This window comes from Nicotiana attenuata, chromosome 8 (assembly GCF_001879085.1).
Source record: "Nicotiana attenuata strain UT chromosome 8, NIATTr2, whole genome shotgun sequence".
NCBI classification, from domain to species: Eukaryota; Viridiplantae; Streptophyta; class Magnoliopsida; order Solanales; family Solanaceae; genus Nicotiana; species Nicotiana attenuata.
Genome location: NC_031996.1, coordinates 17076267 through 17092402, shown reverse-complemented (window position 1 = coordinate 17092402; position 16136 = coordinate 17076267). Strand labels below are relative to the sequence as shown.

The 16136-nt window shown below is 39.4% G+C and overlaps 1 long non-coding RNA gene across 1 annotated transcript in view; it reads left to right on the top strand.

Moving 5' to 3' along the window:
- The window catches only part of LOC109230990, a 9574-nt gene continuing 5574 nt past the window's right edge, over positions 12137–16136 (top strand). The window contains exons 1-2 of the long non-coding RNA XR_002068740.1: positions 12137–12319; positions 12466–12618. This is a non-coding gene — a long non-coding RNA (uncharacterized LOC109230990). The remainder of the gene's footprint in view (positions 12320–12465; positions 12619–16136) is intronic.

Here is a 16136-nt window from a genome sequence, read left to right as displayed (position 1 = left end):
TCATTCTATTTTCTATTTTTTGTAAAAAAAAATCGTTTTTAGCTTCTTATATAGGCTCGTAGCTTTTTGCTTTGTTTTGACGCTTTTAATAAGCCTTTGGTTTTCTTAATGCCACAGTTCTTTCCAAAGGTGGAGTATCGTGTGAACCGGGTGGCTCTTCCCAATGATAGATGGCGTGACAACCTTCTTAAGGGTTTGAGTCCGTTTTTGTTTTTCTTGTTTTTGGTAGTTTATAGTTAAGAGTACCTCAAGCAAAGCTTCACTTGGGCCTAACACATTTGCCTTTGATCCCATGGTCAAAGACAAGTGGTTGTGTTTAGGATGGTGAAAGTAGCGACCTTGAGACTCTTGAGTTGGCCAAACAATCATCATGTGGTCTTTCGGACTATTGTGTGCTCAATCGTGTCTAAGGTTGTTGTGGGCCCCCGACTCTATGTCTTTAGCAATCCTTTAGCTTGTGTGGTGAGAAATCGAATTGTGAGTCCAAGTCCCGAGCCAATGGCCTAGAACTTGCCCTGAATGTTTGTTGAGGCGAAATCTTGAGTGAAATTTGACTTGAGAAGTGATTATAGGCTCTCCTTGATCCAAATGGCATTTTTGAACAATTCCATAGCCTACCAATAATATGATTCCTAGTTAACTTTTTTGAGCCTTAGACCTTCTTCTTTCAAGAACCATGTTACAAGCCCATACCCGTTCTAAAATATACTATCTCTTGGCACCCCGTTCTTTCCTTGAGCACATGGCAAAAGTATAAGTTTGGGGGGAGAGACGAGGATCACAACAAAGCGGTAAAAGGCACAAAATTGAAGAAAAGGAAAGGCAATGAAAAAGAAAGAAAAAGCAAAGAATTTTCAATGTGAAAAAGAATAAAAAGGGATTCAAGAAAAGCAAAAGAAAGAAAGGTGTGGAAAGTTGAAAAAAAAGGAGAAACGGTTTGAAGTGCATAAAAAAAGTGACAATGTGTCTCTCTAACCCCTTAGAAAGAAGTGAAATGACTCAAAGAGTCAAGAGAATCGTGCCAAATGAATCAAAAGAAGTGCTTAAGGGAAGATTGAACCCACTTGAACAAAAACATATCCTACCCTAACCCAAAAGCCTTCACAATGACTCCACAAAATCCCTATATGATCTTGAGTTGAATGAAGCTTACATTAGTGGATACTTACATAAGGGGCAAGCATATGGTACCTAGAGCCGGACTTGTGACTTTTCCTTGAGAGAGATGAGTGAATTCCCATTAACCTCGATTTGTGTGTCCATATTCTAAAAGGTGAGGTTTGCTTAGGGAAAGTTGAGGATGTGTGAGTTTGGGTTCCACACTGACCAAAGTAATTGAGAGAGTTCGTTGATGTAATGAGTCAACTCTTGATGCTCTTGTGTCACACTTGATCCATGGTTTTTCAAAGGGTTAAAAGTTGTTAACGATTCATTCGTATTGAGGGCAAGTGTTAGTCCCAATTGATGCTTGTTGAGGATACTTTAGGATAGCTAGAAATACTTGGATTTTCCCTTAAAGGGTGGGTCTTATTTTCTTTGCTTGAGGACAAGCAAAGGCTTAAGTTTGGGGGAGTTGATAACTAGGGATTTTGTCGTATTTTATGCTCCTTCTTGCTTACGCTTTGGTTATAAATTGCTACAAAATAGTTCCAAAAAGGCTCATAAGTGTGCTTGATTGCAGGTTTAATCGACAAAGTGACGAAATGTCAAAGATTGGCTCAAGGGAGTGAAACCTGCTCAAGTATCAAAGACAAGGCAAACTGAGGGCAAAAAGGCCTAGTGCAGCCGCAATCAACTTTGTGCGGTCCGCACAAGGTAGATTCAGAGAGTTGGCAAAACCAGGCTTCAACCAATGCGGCCGCTGTACATATTGCGCGGTCCGCGGTGAAGGCTCTGCGGCCGCACGACCATTTTGTGCGGTCCGCGAAATAGAGATTCAGAGAGTTAAAATTGCCAGAGTCCAAGCCCATGCGGTCCGCGGTTATCTTTGTGCGGACCGCGCTAGCTGTCTCCGCGGTCGCGGTCCATTCTACGCAGTCCGCGGAGCCCAACTTCAGAGAGCCAAGTTTTGAAATCCAAGAGCCTAGTGCGGCCGCGGTCCATTTTGTGCGGCCCGCACTGACCCCGTAGGGGCATTTTTGTCCAGTATTTCCAGCTTAATATAAATAGAACATTTTACCATTTTTAGGGTATCAGTTATTTCCAGACTTTGAGCTGCGCTCGTGAGACTCATTTTGTAGCCATTTTTGGCATCTTAGCTTCAAATTAGCGATAGATTCTTGTATTTTAATTTAGTGTTTAATTAATATGTCTTGTTCTTCATCTATTTCTTCATTTTTCCCTTCTAGCATGAGTAGCTAAACCCATTAGCTAGGGTTGTGGCTCAACCCTAGTGTAGGTAATTGATGGGTGTTGCCATTTGGGGTTAGATTGATTATGGGTGTTTGCTATTCGGGTTGATTTTATGTTTTAATCTATGAATTGGTGGTTGCAAACACTGATTTGAGCTTTGTGGATTTGACTCTTCTTGAGAAAGAGAGTCTAAGTCTCTAAAATTGATCCAATAAGGAATTGGGATGGACTCAGGAGAAATGATAGTCCCAATTAACGGGTTAAACCTCAAGAGAGTAATCACCCTACTTGAACCCTAGTTGCTTGACCTAATTTGCCTATCCATTTGGTCTCGAGAGAGTCAATTGGGCAAAATCACTCTCTCTACCGAGAGGTGTGAGAGTGGGTAAAATTGTGCAGCGGTTATAGCATAAGCCCCAATTATGTCAATCGAACCTTAGTAACATCTACCCGTCAATTAGCTACCTAGGTGATGTCACGACCCTAGTGCCTTTCTCCCCATTAGATACAACTTTAGCAATTATTTCATAGCATAATCTAGTTTCAATTAGTAGTTTGATAATAGTAGTTTATAATTGAAAAACCCAAAAATGTTGGAAGTGATATTTAGAACAATTACACGACTCTAGTCTAGATAGATACCCAGCTCCAATTTCTAGCTCTCTGAGGAATTCGATCCCGACCCTCATATCGGGTAAAAGCTATTGCGATCCTCTCTTCCTACTTTATAGTAGCGTGGAGTTGGCAGCGATCAGATACGGCGTCGAAACATAAAAAAAACGAGTGCAACACATCCCAAACCTATCCAAAACTCACTCGAGCCCTCGGGACCCCATATGAACATACCAAAAAGTCTCATAACATAACACGGACTTACTTGAGGCCTCAAATCACGCATAACAACATCGAAACAACGGAACACTCCTTAAATCAAACTTATTGAACTTTCGACTTCCTAAAACTCGCGCCGAAACATATCAAATCAACTCAGAATGAACTCAAATTTTGCACACAAGTCCTAATACATTATACGGAGCTAGTCGTGCCACCAAACTACCGAGCGAAGTACAAATGCTCAAAACGACTCGGTCGGGTCGTTACACTAAGCAAAAATGACATTTTTCAATGGGTATGGTTAAAATTCATTGAAAACATATAGATGAGTCAATATACAAATTTTGAGGAAGATTCGAGGTGATTTGGTATCAAAATTCATAATTAAAATCTAGTTCAAAAAATTCTTCTGCGACATATGTATCATACGCATATCACGTATGTATCACCCACACAGCTATACATGGATATACCTGTGATACACATTTGATACAAATATAATACATATATGATATACAAATGATACACATATCATTTTTTCATATTTCATCTTCTACTTCGAATTTTCAATTCAAACCACATCAAAACTCCATCAAATCATCCCAAAATTGAGATTCAAACTCCTTAAGATGTACCCAATCTATTCTAAAAACACTCAGTCAAAAGAAAGTAAAAAATTAACCGTTTTTGGCTACAAATAGCTAATTAGCTAATATTGACAATTCTTGGCTAATATTAGTAATATTTAATAAATTGGTCAATTTTTATAGTAAGCTACTTATAAATGAACATAACTGGTTGCTTCCCTTTGATTAAAGCTTTTGTTTCCCACATAAAGAAAAAGCAAACCAGAGCAGATAACTTACCACAAGCGACATTACACTCTTACCTAAGAAGGCAAACTCCTCCTACAAGAAAGATGTTCTTTGTTTCTCTTAACTTATTATTATCATTAGTTTATTTTATACAATAATGTTTAACTGAACCTAACTTTTTTATTTCTTTATAAGTATTATTCCATTCTTTTCGAACTACACTTGAAAAACAATATGAAACTCAAGAAGTACATTTAACACAGCCAACACTTTATAAGTAGATTTGATGGGACAGTAACCTCATAAACAAAACAAAAAAGAGCAGTTTCAGTCAGAGATGAGTTAGAATTTATAATTTATAAGTTTGAAAACTAGTCCTTGTATGTTACTATGTTCTAACTTGACAATTTACACATTGTCACGATCCGGATTTCCCACCCTCGGGAATCGTAATGGCGCCTACTAATAGGAGTTAGGCAAGCCAATTAATTTAACACTTCTCTCAACATCATTAACAAAATAAAGAAGAACGAGGCAATTAATATAAAAGCGGAAGTCTCGAAACATAAATAACAGAAACTAAGTGCGGAATTTCAAATACACCTCTACCCAGACCTGGTGTCACTAACTCACAAACTTCTACTGAATGCCAAATACAAAGTCTGAATGAGAATACAGTACTGTCTGATCCGATACAAGGGAAATCAAACGAAAGACAGAGATAAGAGAGAGACTCTGGGCCATGCGGACGCCAGCAAGCTACCTCGGAATCTCCGGACTGAAGTAAGCTCCCAACGCTCCTACGGCTGACCGAAGGCTCCTGCTCCGGTACTATGAGCTGTACAAAAAGCACAGAAGTGTAACATCAGCACAACCGACCCCATGTGCTGGTAAGTGCCTGGCCTAACCCCGGCGAAGTAGTGACGAGGCTGGACAGGACCTACCAAAAACAACCTGTGCAGATATATATATACAAAGGCAACAGAAATAACAACAGAGAATATCAACTAAAAAGAGGAAGGGGGCATGCTCGGGGAAAATACAGCGAATACAGATCAACGGATATAACGACGAGACTATTTCAATACCATAACTCATATATAAGTGGTCGGCGCGCCACACGATCCTATTTCTTAATTCATAAGTGGACGGCGTGCCACACGATCCCATTTCATAATATATAAGTGGTCGGCGTGCCACACGATCCCATATTATAGTATATAATCGGACGGCATGCCACACGATCCCATATTATAGTATATAAGTGGACGGCGTGCCACACGATCCCATATTATAGTATATAAGTGGACGGCGTGCCACACGATCCCATACTATAGTTCAAAATATCTGACTTTGTAAAGAAGGCCCCATTAGGGAAATTCGACAACATAACACTTTAACCCGGCAAGGGTACAGCTAACAGCCCAAATATCCCGGCTAGGGAGAGTACATAATAATAGTCTACACGTCCCGGCAAGGGAATAATCACAACACATCCTCTTTTAAATCACTTCTTTCTCCACTATCACATTCTTGTTCGAGCCAACGCTCCAAAATATATCAATCACAATTCTTCCTCAACCGTACACATTATATGAAATTTATCGAGTAAACAGGGAAATTGTGTCACATCATTCGAATTACAAGCAATTAAGACTCACGGTCATGTTAGACTCCGGTGCATAGACAACCGTCACCATGCCTATACACCATACTCCACATTTAGCAAGTAGCAAATAACATCCTAATCCTATTCCCTCAAGCCAAAGTTAGAACAAACACTTACCTCGGTCCAAAGAATAGCAATCAATCCTCAAATACCGCCTTTCCTCTACAATCCGACTCCGAAACAATGGTATCTAGGCATAATTAATTCGATAATATCAATTAGGGCTCAACAACATCATCCCATAGCCTAGAAATGAGTTTTCTAGCATTCTTCCAAAAATACCAAAATTCGACACCGGGCCCACATGGTCCAAACACGAGGCTCGGACCAAAACCCAATCACCCATAACCCCACGAGTTCAAATATATAATTTGTTTTAAGATTCGACCCCAAATTGAGGTTGAATCACCCAAAATCCTCAAAACCCTAACTCTACCCAAACTCCCTAATTTCTACTTTGATTTCACATGTTTAGGCCTAATAATTCGAATAATATTAATGGAAGTTGAAGAAAACGAGTTGAGCAACACTTACCCAAGAAAGTTTGATGAAGAATCGCTCCAAAAATCGCCCAAGAGCTGTTGGAGAAGAGAGAGTTTGAGAAATGGGATAAAATCCCGTTTCTGTTCTGTTTTGGGTCTTAAATCACTGGGCAGAAATTTGCCCTTCGCGTTCGCGACACCCCGGTCGCGTTCGCGATGAAGGAAGACGGGCAGGCATCGCGTTCGCGAAGGGTCACTGCGAACGCGAAGAGGAAAAATCTGGGGCTTCACAATTGTCCTACGCGAACGCGTGGTGCCTTACGCGAACGCGTAGAAGAGGCAGACCCGGCTCCGCGAATGCGGGAGCCTTCACGCGAATGCGTAGAGGAAATGGCTGGGGTCCGGGATTTGTTGTACGCGAACGCGAGGAGTGGCTCGCAAACACGAAGAAGGAATACCTGCTGCAGATTTTCTGCAATTTTTTTAAGACCAAAACCACCCCGATACCTATCCGAAACTCACCTGAGCCCTCGGGGCTCCAAACCAAATATGCACACTGACTCAAAAACATCATACGAACTTGCTCGAGCGATCAAATCGCCAAAATAACATCAAAATCAATGAATTGAGCCTTAAAATCCAAGAAATCTTTCAAATTTCATAAACTTCCAAATTTTCCAATTTAAGGCCGAAACACGTCAAACGACGTCCGTTTTAAACCAAACTTTACAGGAAGCGCTTAAACAACATATATGACCTGTACCGGGCGTCGAAATCAAAATACGAGCCCGATACCATGGTCTTTTAATCAATTTTCATTTCCATTTTCCTTAAGAATTTCAGAAAAACAATTTCATAGAAAAATTCATTTCTCGGGCTCTCGACCTCGAAATTCGACTCCGGGCATATGCCCGAGTCTCATATTTTTCTACGGACCCTCCGGGACCGCCAAATCACGGGTCCGGGTCCGTTTACCAAAAATGTTGACCAAAGTCAACTTTAGCAATATTAATATCAAAATTCTTTAAATTTTTCACAAAGTTCACATATTTCAACATAAAAGCTTTCCGGCTTCGCGCCCGGACTGCGCACGCAAATCGAGGCAACTAAAAGCGAGGTTTTCAAGGCCTCGGAAGCACGGAAATAGGAAGAAGTCCGGTGATGACCCCTTTGGATCGTCACACACATATTCAGTAAACTTCTTACAACAAAATAGGATTTAAATCAACGCTATTAGATTCGATCGAACAAGTAAGTATTCTCTCTAGCACCACCCGTGATTCCACAATGCTTAAAAAATTAAGGTGTCTGGAAGGCATATCCTAGGAAGGGGAAATCACATTCTTAGTCTTGATTTGCGTGCCTGTTGATTTTTCTGATAATTAGCGCTTGTCCATCCTTTTAAGTTAGAGGTGAATGAACCCCTTCATTATTATAATAAACTCCCCTGATTTTCGCTTAAGGCCTTCATTGGATGGTTCAAAGTAAGGGTGTCAAACGGGTCGGGTTGACCCGTTTCCAGACCGGTTGAAACCCGGACCAGTAGTTAGGTGGCCGGGTGGGCTAGGTTAGGAGGTTTAGGGGGGCTGGTCCGTTCACCTAAATAGATCCGATTAACCGGACCAGTTAAACCCGATCAACCAAAATTCCTTTTTAACCGGTTAACTGGCTCGGGCCAGACCAGTTTAACGGCTAGATTTCTGTTTTTTTTTTTTAAAATATTTTAGACCGTTGGCAACGGTCAGCTGGCCTTTGGCCGTTGCCCAACAGGGGGATTGCACAAATAGCCTCTTTTTGGGCAATTTTTTTGTATAAAATAACACTTTTTTTTTGTGATTATTAATTTAGTCCTTTGAAGAATTATAAATACACCCCCCCCCCTCTTCATTTCTTCACGCATCTCTCATTTCTAATTCTCAAACTCATATTCTCAATTATCATTCTCTCATTCTTCACCTAAAGTGCAATCAACTATTTGTCTCTCATTTTTTTGGGAATTTAATTTATCGTATTATTTATTATTTGAGGTTTGAACCATTGAACTTCAAACTTTGAACAATTGATGTTTCTTCGTGGTAACATGGAGTTGCAAAATCATCAAGTGTTACACAGATTATGAATAATTACAGGAATATTTCGGTATAGAAGATAATGAATTAGAAATTGAAAATGAGATAATACTTACACCTAGTAGTGTTGGAGTTGGAAGCAGGGGTGGTGGTCGTGGTGCTAGTAGTAGACCACATGTGGCCCCGACTACTAATCGGAGAAAAAGACGTAAGGTTCGGAATTTTTTTGACGAAATAGTAGGTACTGATAGAGTTAAATGCAGACTTTGTAATTATGATTTTAAACACAAGACTGAAGGTCAATTAGGGGGGACTGAGACTCTTAGTAGACATATGTGAATTGAGCATCCTATAGAATGGGGCTCTTATTTAGATCAAAATCAAGCAACTCTAAATACTACCACTGGAGAATTTATGAAACATGATAAAATGAAGAATCGTGAGGAGTTAGCAAAAATGATTGCTTTAGGTTGTCTACCTTTTTCTTTTGCTTCTTCATCATATCTTATTACGTATATTCAAAGGATTTATAATCCTTTATTTAAAGGTATCCCTAGAAGTACTTGTAGATCTGATATCTTTAGACTTCATGGACAATATCAAACATACATACGTTATTTGTTTGACCACCTTCCCTGTAGAGTTTCTCTAACTTCTGTTATTGGCCATGCTGTTAATGGAAATGATTATTTGACAATTACATGTCATTGGATAGATGATAATTATTATATGGGAAAACGTATTATCGCTTTTAAATATGATGAAGATCAGAGTCATACTGTTGTGTTTATAAGTACTACTATTTGCGAAGTTGTTGAATTTTATAATCTTAAGAAAAAAGTATTGTGTTTGCCTTTTGATAATGCTTCTAACAATAATGCCGCAATTTCAATATTAAAACTGCATTTGCAACCACCACTTGACGAAATTTTTCATGTTAGGTGTGCATGTCATGTTTATAATTTAATTGTTAAAAGTGGTCTTGATTTATTTTCAACTGAGATTGCTCATATTAGAAGAGCAGTTGGTGTTATTCAAGAAAATAATAGATAATCTAGAATTAGGGAATTTAAGAATAAGTGTACCGAGCATAACTTTAAGCCCAGATTCATGCCGGACGAAATTGTTGCTAGATGGAATTATACATATATATTTTTAAAATGTTGCTACAAATATAGATTGCCAAAAACTGAAGTTGCTAATGCGCATTGTACTGATCCAAATCGTATGTGTTACTACTACTTGGGAGGCCAAAAATGATGTTGTTAATTTTTTAATAAATTTTATACAGCTACTGTTGAGTTTTCTGGAGCATATTACCCTACTGTTACTTTGGCTTTAGTACATATAGCTAAATTTCTTTTCTATTCTCTGAATTTAAGAATGAAAGAAAAATATAAGGATGCTGTTGAAAAAATGCAAGCATAATTCGAAAAATATTTCTTTTCAATTCCTCCGATTTACTTAACTGGTGTTGTTTTAAATCCTTCTATTAAGATGTCTGATTGTCACCAATTAATCAATGCTTTATATACTTATATGGAGATTGGACCAACACATATATATATATGTATATATATATATATATATATGTATATGTATATGTATGTATGTATATGTATGTATATGTATGTATGTATATGTATGTATGTATATGTATGTATATGTATGTATGTTTGTATGAACAAGCTAAATGATATTTACAACAATTATATAATTATTATGCAAATATATTTGATGATGATGCTCTTAATGTATGCAATATTAATCCCACTATGCATTGTACCACTTCTACTACTATGGATGATGATGAAAACCTTGATGGTTTCAATATTTTTTCTACATTTTCTAACACTCAAACCAGTAGCAGGAACATTGATGAACTTCAATTCTACTTGCAAAAGCAAAAAGAGCCTCGCATAAAGGAATTTTCATCGTTGGGATGGTAGCATGAGAATGAAAAACAATTTCCTATTCTTTCCGCTATGGCTCAGGACGTGCTGAATGTGCAAATTTCAACTATTGCATCAGAGAGTGCATTTAGTCAAGCAAGACAACACCTTGGAGACACCCGTCACTCATTGAGAAGCAAATGCTTTGGAAGTTTTAGTATGTTTCAGAGATTGGATTAGATCAGAACGAAGAAATCAGGGACGTGAAGATGTTGATAGCCCAAAAGACGAGGAACTTGGAGATATGTTAATACATGGTAACCCTTATGAATTTAACACTCCAGAAGATGGCCAAGAAGTTCATATTGATTATGAAGAACTTACTAAGGCAATGCAGAACCTTTGAATTTACTCTTTTTTCGTTAATTTACTTGTTGTTAAATGCAAACTTCAATTTGTAAGTTTGAATTTTGAAATAAAAAAGCACTTGCAATTTATAAGTGCACAATTCTTTTTCCATCTTCATTGTATTCTTTATATTTTTACTTTATATTAATATAAATTACAATAGTTATACAAAATACAAAAAAAGAAAAAAATAACACTAACCCGGCCCGGCCCCTTGGACAAACCCTTACGGTTCATTTTGGGAGAAATTCAAAAATAGCCAGATTTACCACTGGTCGTTGAAAAATAGCCAAGTTTCAAAAGTCATCGAAATTTACCCACTTTAAATCTGAGCGAAAACACTGTTCAAAATCCGGAAAAATACGCTCGCAAATTTTATGGGAGTTCCAGCATAAGTATGCTTGAACTCCCGTAAATTTTACGGGAGTTCCAGGATAACTATGTTAGAACTCCTGCAAATTTTACGGGAGTTCAAGCATAATTATGCTGGAACTCCCGCAAATTTTACGGGAGTTCCAGCAAGTATAATTGTCCAGTATAATATACTGGAGTTTGGAGCACTGGTGCTCCAGTCTCCCGCAAATTTTACAGGAGTTAGCAAAGTATACCGGTCCAGCATAATATGCTGGAGTTCGTACACAAATGCACCAGAACTCCCATATATTATACTGGACCGGTCCCTGTTGCAGCAAAATAGTGGCTATTTTTCATTGACTTGATAAACGCTGGCTATTTTTCATTGACCAGTGTGAAAACTGGCTATACCATGATATTTTAACGTTCATTTTTTATCCGGATGGACCCGGACCCTCTAAGCCCGGTTTAGACTAACCCGTAACTGGCCCGGATTGGAAACCGACCGGCTTCCTTTTTTCCCAACCTGGACCGGCCCCCACCCGTTACACACCCTTAGTTGAAAGTATAAGAAAGTATCTTAATTATTGGTCCAAGAAATCTTGTTCATGTGGGCGTCAACCAACTAAACGTTAGTAGTTCTAAACTCTAGAAAACGTACTCTTTATTGGAGCCTTAATATGCACTTGAGCATTTACATGAACAAAATTAAAGTGAAAAGGAAAAAAAAAAGAACCTTACTATCACTACTTGCTTGTATAAATCAATAGTAGATTATGGATCTATCTTATCTAATCGTAACTAATTAAGATGTATATTCACATTAATTTATTGCTCTTAAATATTGATATGAAATCATCAAAAGATACTGGTAAAGAACATACGTATTTTAAAACATATAACTAGTTGAGACCTAGGAAAATCTTCATTCATCTATAAAAGAATTGAAACAACCCTATTCAATTATTCTTGGTAAGGATTAGAGGGACATTTACTCGTAAATTAATACAAAAAGTATGTAGGAAAAGGAGCATGGCACCTAACATCGTGTAAATTATATATATATCTAATCTTATATATATATATTTTAAACATATAAATATTTCTTCGTACAATCCTAAGGTCGTTGGTTTGCCTTTACCACAGAAGCGTGCAAAACTCCACATATGTGGTACCTTAGGCATATCCAATATTTTCACATATAAGTAAAAGTAGTTTGACATACAACAATGATTATTCAAAACTTAGAAGAATAAAGAGGTTGAAAGAGGAAATTTGATTTTGTCAATAAAAAGGCTGTAGCCCACCTTCTTCAGTGCTAAATACGTGTCTGAGTATCTTTCCACGTGTTTATTAAAGACAACACCTAAATTTCTTCTTCTATGCAATCTAAAGCAACTTTGTCTGGTTTTAATTTCCCTCTCCATTTACTTGCTCTTTTTTGGTGAGTGATTTTGATTTATAATTTTGTGTTCTTGTTTTCCTTACAAGCTTTTAATTCGTTTATTTCTTTCCCCTTTATTCTCGAATACCAGTAAAATACGTTCGATTTTTTTGCCCTTCAGTACCTAATCGTGACCGTTTATGCAGCTTGATAGTCGACAGAAGCCATCCACGGCAAATACTACTTCGGAGTAGTTATACAGAAAGATAGCCATATCTTTACCTAATTTTTGGCTAAATATTGTGGTTCAGAAGACCGATTCCCTTTAGGGAATCATTTGCCAACTCTTCGTGAATGCGGTAATTATGAACGACTAATTATTTGGATTTTTCCTTTGAAATTCTTTTAATTTCCTCTTTCTATATTCTTGTATAGCTAGCAGATTCTTTCCGCATATATATATGAAATTGCAAGAGGATTTTTCAGACGTCCGTAAACATAACTCCTTTCACTCTTTTACTATTTCTCCCATGTTCATGATACGAATCGGTCATGAACGAGTCGATCATAGATGTAAGCGTATTACATATGATTGATGTATAATTATGTATGAAGAAATATTATCCATGACTATTCTTCTTCTTTATTTTTTCTCTATCCTGCATATCTAGATCTGGGATTAATTATCTTTAGCTAAGATTTACTTTCTTCAATTCTAGCAATTAGTTCGATTCGGTCCGGATGACGAAGGCCCGCCCAAGTCAGCAACAGTGGCCACGGGATCCCGACTTCCTGTCGCAATAGTCCGTTGATCGTTTCCAACTATCGAAGCCTCTACCGTCGGGTTGGCCTCTGCCAACTGGCTCACCTCTACGACCGAGATGGTGTCACCGCCAATTTCAGGCATCACCAAGGGAAGGTTGCCCCGAAGAAGCTTCGACAGAAGGGGCCACTTCGGATTCCACCCGCCGTCTCTTCGACGGACCCTCTTCGCTGTTAGCACGGGAAGATTCACCCGTTGAGCGGACAACAGAAAGTCGGAACTTCAGGATGAGGAACAATTTCCATGCATACGGCCTCGACCATAGGTATAGATTGAGCCTCCCTTGACGTGGGCGGGCAGCAGACCTCGACGCGGGCCGGGCGAAAGACGGCGGTCGACGGAACGCGAGCGGAGGGGCCCTTACCCTTCGCACTCTCCCTGTTAGCAAAAAAAAGAACGGTCTTGTGATCTATAAGTTCGAGTTACGAGGCAAAGAACGGGGAAGTTGCGGCGAACAAACTTACCAGTGAGAGGCTTACGCCCGTATTTCTCGTAGAAGGACGCCCATTCGGGAACCCCCACCGTATGGGGAAGGATGGCATTCACCCATTCGCGGATATCGTCAACAGGTGTGAGAGGTTGGTGTGGGAGGTAATCTCTCGGCTGCAAAAGTGAAAACGATTTAACAACACTGCCCAAAGAAATACGGTCGACCACCACTACTACAAGAGGTACAAAGTAAAATAGGAAAACTTACGTGCGAAGTTCCACCTCTCAGGGAACGTTGCGGAGTCCGTCACAAGGTCCGCACATAAAAGTAGTTTTCCCAGAAACGACGATTGGCTTTGTCTTCCATCTTCACCACTAGACTATATGTTCCTCGGTGGCGTATGTGGATCATCGTGCCTCGCATAAGTTGAGGAGCAAAAATATTGAGCATATGTCCCAAAGTGACCTCTCGACCGGCAAGCTCCGCGAACTTGAGCACCATGAGGAACAACTTATATACGTACAACGAAAGCTGAGCCGGGCACACTTCGTAGAAACGGTAGAAGTCTACCACCAAGGAAGGGAGAGGAAGCGTATACCCGACAACAAAAGGGTATGCATAGAAAGAGTAGTATCCTGGAGTCCAAATGTACAATATCATCTCCCGCCGCTAGCAACATCTCAACATGGTTCGGTATCCCACATTTGGTCTTAAGCTCCACAATCGCCGCTTCATCCATAATAGAGGGAACAGGATCCGGTTCCTCTCTGGCAGGGTTGTTGAAATTAGTCCATAACTTTCCCAGACGGGGCAATATTTCGGCCGCTGCTGGAACCCCTTCATCCTCCGCCACCTCCACTCCCCCGAGAGCAGGAGCATCATTTTCTGGCACCGAAACTGCAAGTCTGTCAGCACGGGAAAAAGTGCTAGCCATTTGTTTCGATTGATCAGAATAAATGAGTAAGAGGAAGTAGGAGGGAAGACGGTGGCGTCAAGTTCTGACTGACGAGAGAATGAACTCAGAAGTTGGGAATGTTGAAGAAGGTAAAGGTTTGTAAATCTCTTTAGATGAATCGGAAATATGGCGGTGGAATGGTGTTTTACCCCTATTTATAGGAACATGAATGTCCCGGGCGAGAAACCCAAGAGCCGCCAATCAAAAACTGATGAGGCACGGGAAATAATATGGTACCTAGGAAACATGGGCCTCAACAATGCGTAAAGGGCATTCATGACGTTGCAAACAGACGCGATAGTTCAGTTCCGAACTGACATAACGGTTCGATAGTACCATCAAAATGCCATACCACCTTCCTTAACCTAAGGTTCTCGTTCGACGCGCCACGATCAGACCTACAGGTTTCGCATTTCCCAAATATTTTTCGCAATTACCAGGATTGTTCGCATTTCCCAAACTTTCTTCGCAATTCCCAGGTTCGCATTTCCCAAACATTTTTCGCAATTCCCAAGCCTGTTTGCATTTCCCAAACTTTCATCGCAATTCCCAGGTTCGCATTTCCCAAACATTTTTCGCAATTCCCAAGCCTGTTCGCATTTCCCAAACTTTCTTCGCAATTCCCATGTTCGCAATTCCCAAACTATTTTCGCAATTCCCACGCCAGCTGGGTTCGCAATTGCGAACCCATGTTCGCATTTCCCGCATCTGAGGCCTGCAATTTTTCATACTTAGACGAATTTTAACCCTCATTTCTTCATTCTTTCAACTCAAACACTCCATAGGCGATTTTCTAAGAAAACTTTCTTCCCCAAATCATTTGTAAGTCAATTTTTACTTAATCCCTTCAATCATTTACGTCATTTATCATGTTTTCATCTTAAAATCAAGGATTTTCATGGGTGAAAATGGGGATTTTGGGTAGAACCTAGGTTTTCTTCAAATTGGGGAGTTGGACCTCAATTTGAGGTCCGATTTCAAAACAAATCATAGATATGAACTCGTGGGGGAATGGGTAACCGGGTTTTGGTTCGAACCTTGGATTTTGACCACGTGGGCCCGGGGGCATTTTGGGAATTTTGAGTAAAACTTTGGGAAATTCATTTTCACGCATCCAAATTGATTCAATTAGCATTTGTTGATATATTCAAGTAATTTGTGACTAGATTCGAGCGGTTTGGTGGTGAATTCGAGGGGTAAAGCTATACTAGAGGCTTGAGTTGAGTTTGGAGCATTCGAGGTAAGTGTTTGGTGTAACTTTGGCTTGAGGGAATAGGAGTAGAATCTTAGTTGCTAATTGCAATTTGTCGAGTACGGTTTATAGGCATAGTGACGAGTATCTATACACTGGTGTCGAGCATGACCGTGAGTCCTAAATTGCTAAATTATCGAATTCTTAATTGTTGTCTATGAGGACTTGGTTGGAAATCTTTAACACTGAGCCAGTAATTGTTGAGACTGAGTATTGATTTAATTGTGTTAAGTAGAAATTGAATAAGTTTGGTTATAGCTGGATCTCCCTTGCCGGGATAGTTTATTATATTATCTTGTTCCCTTGTGCGGATAGTTTATTATATTATCTTGTTCCCTTGCCGGGATTATTTTGTGTATTGTGTTGAAAGAAATGGGATCGTGTGGCACACCGACCACGAGATATTATGAAATGGGA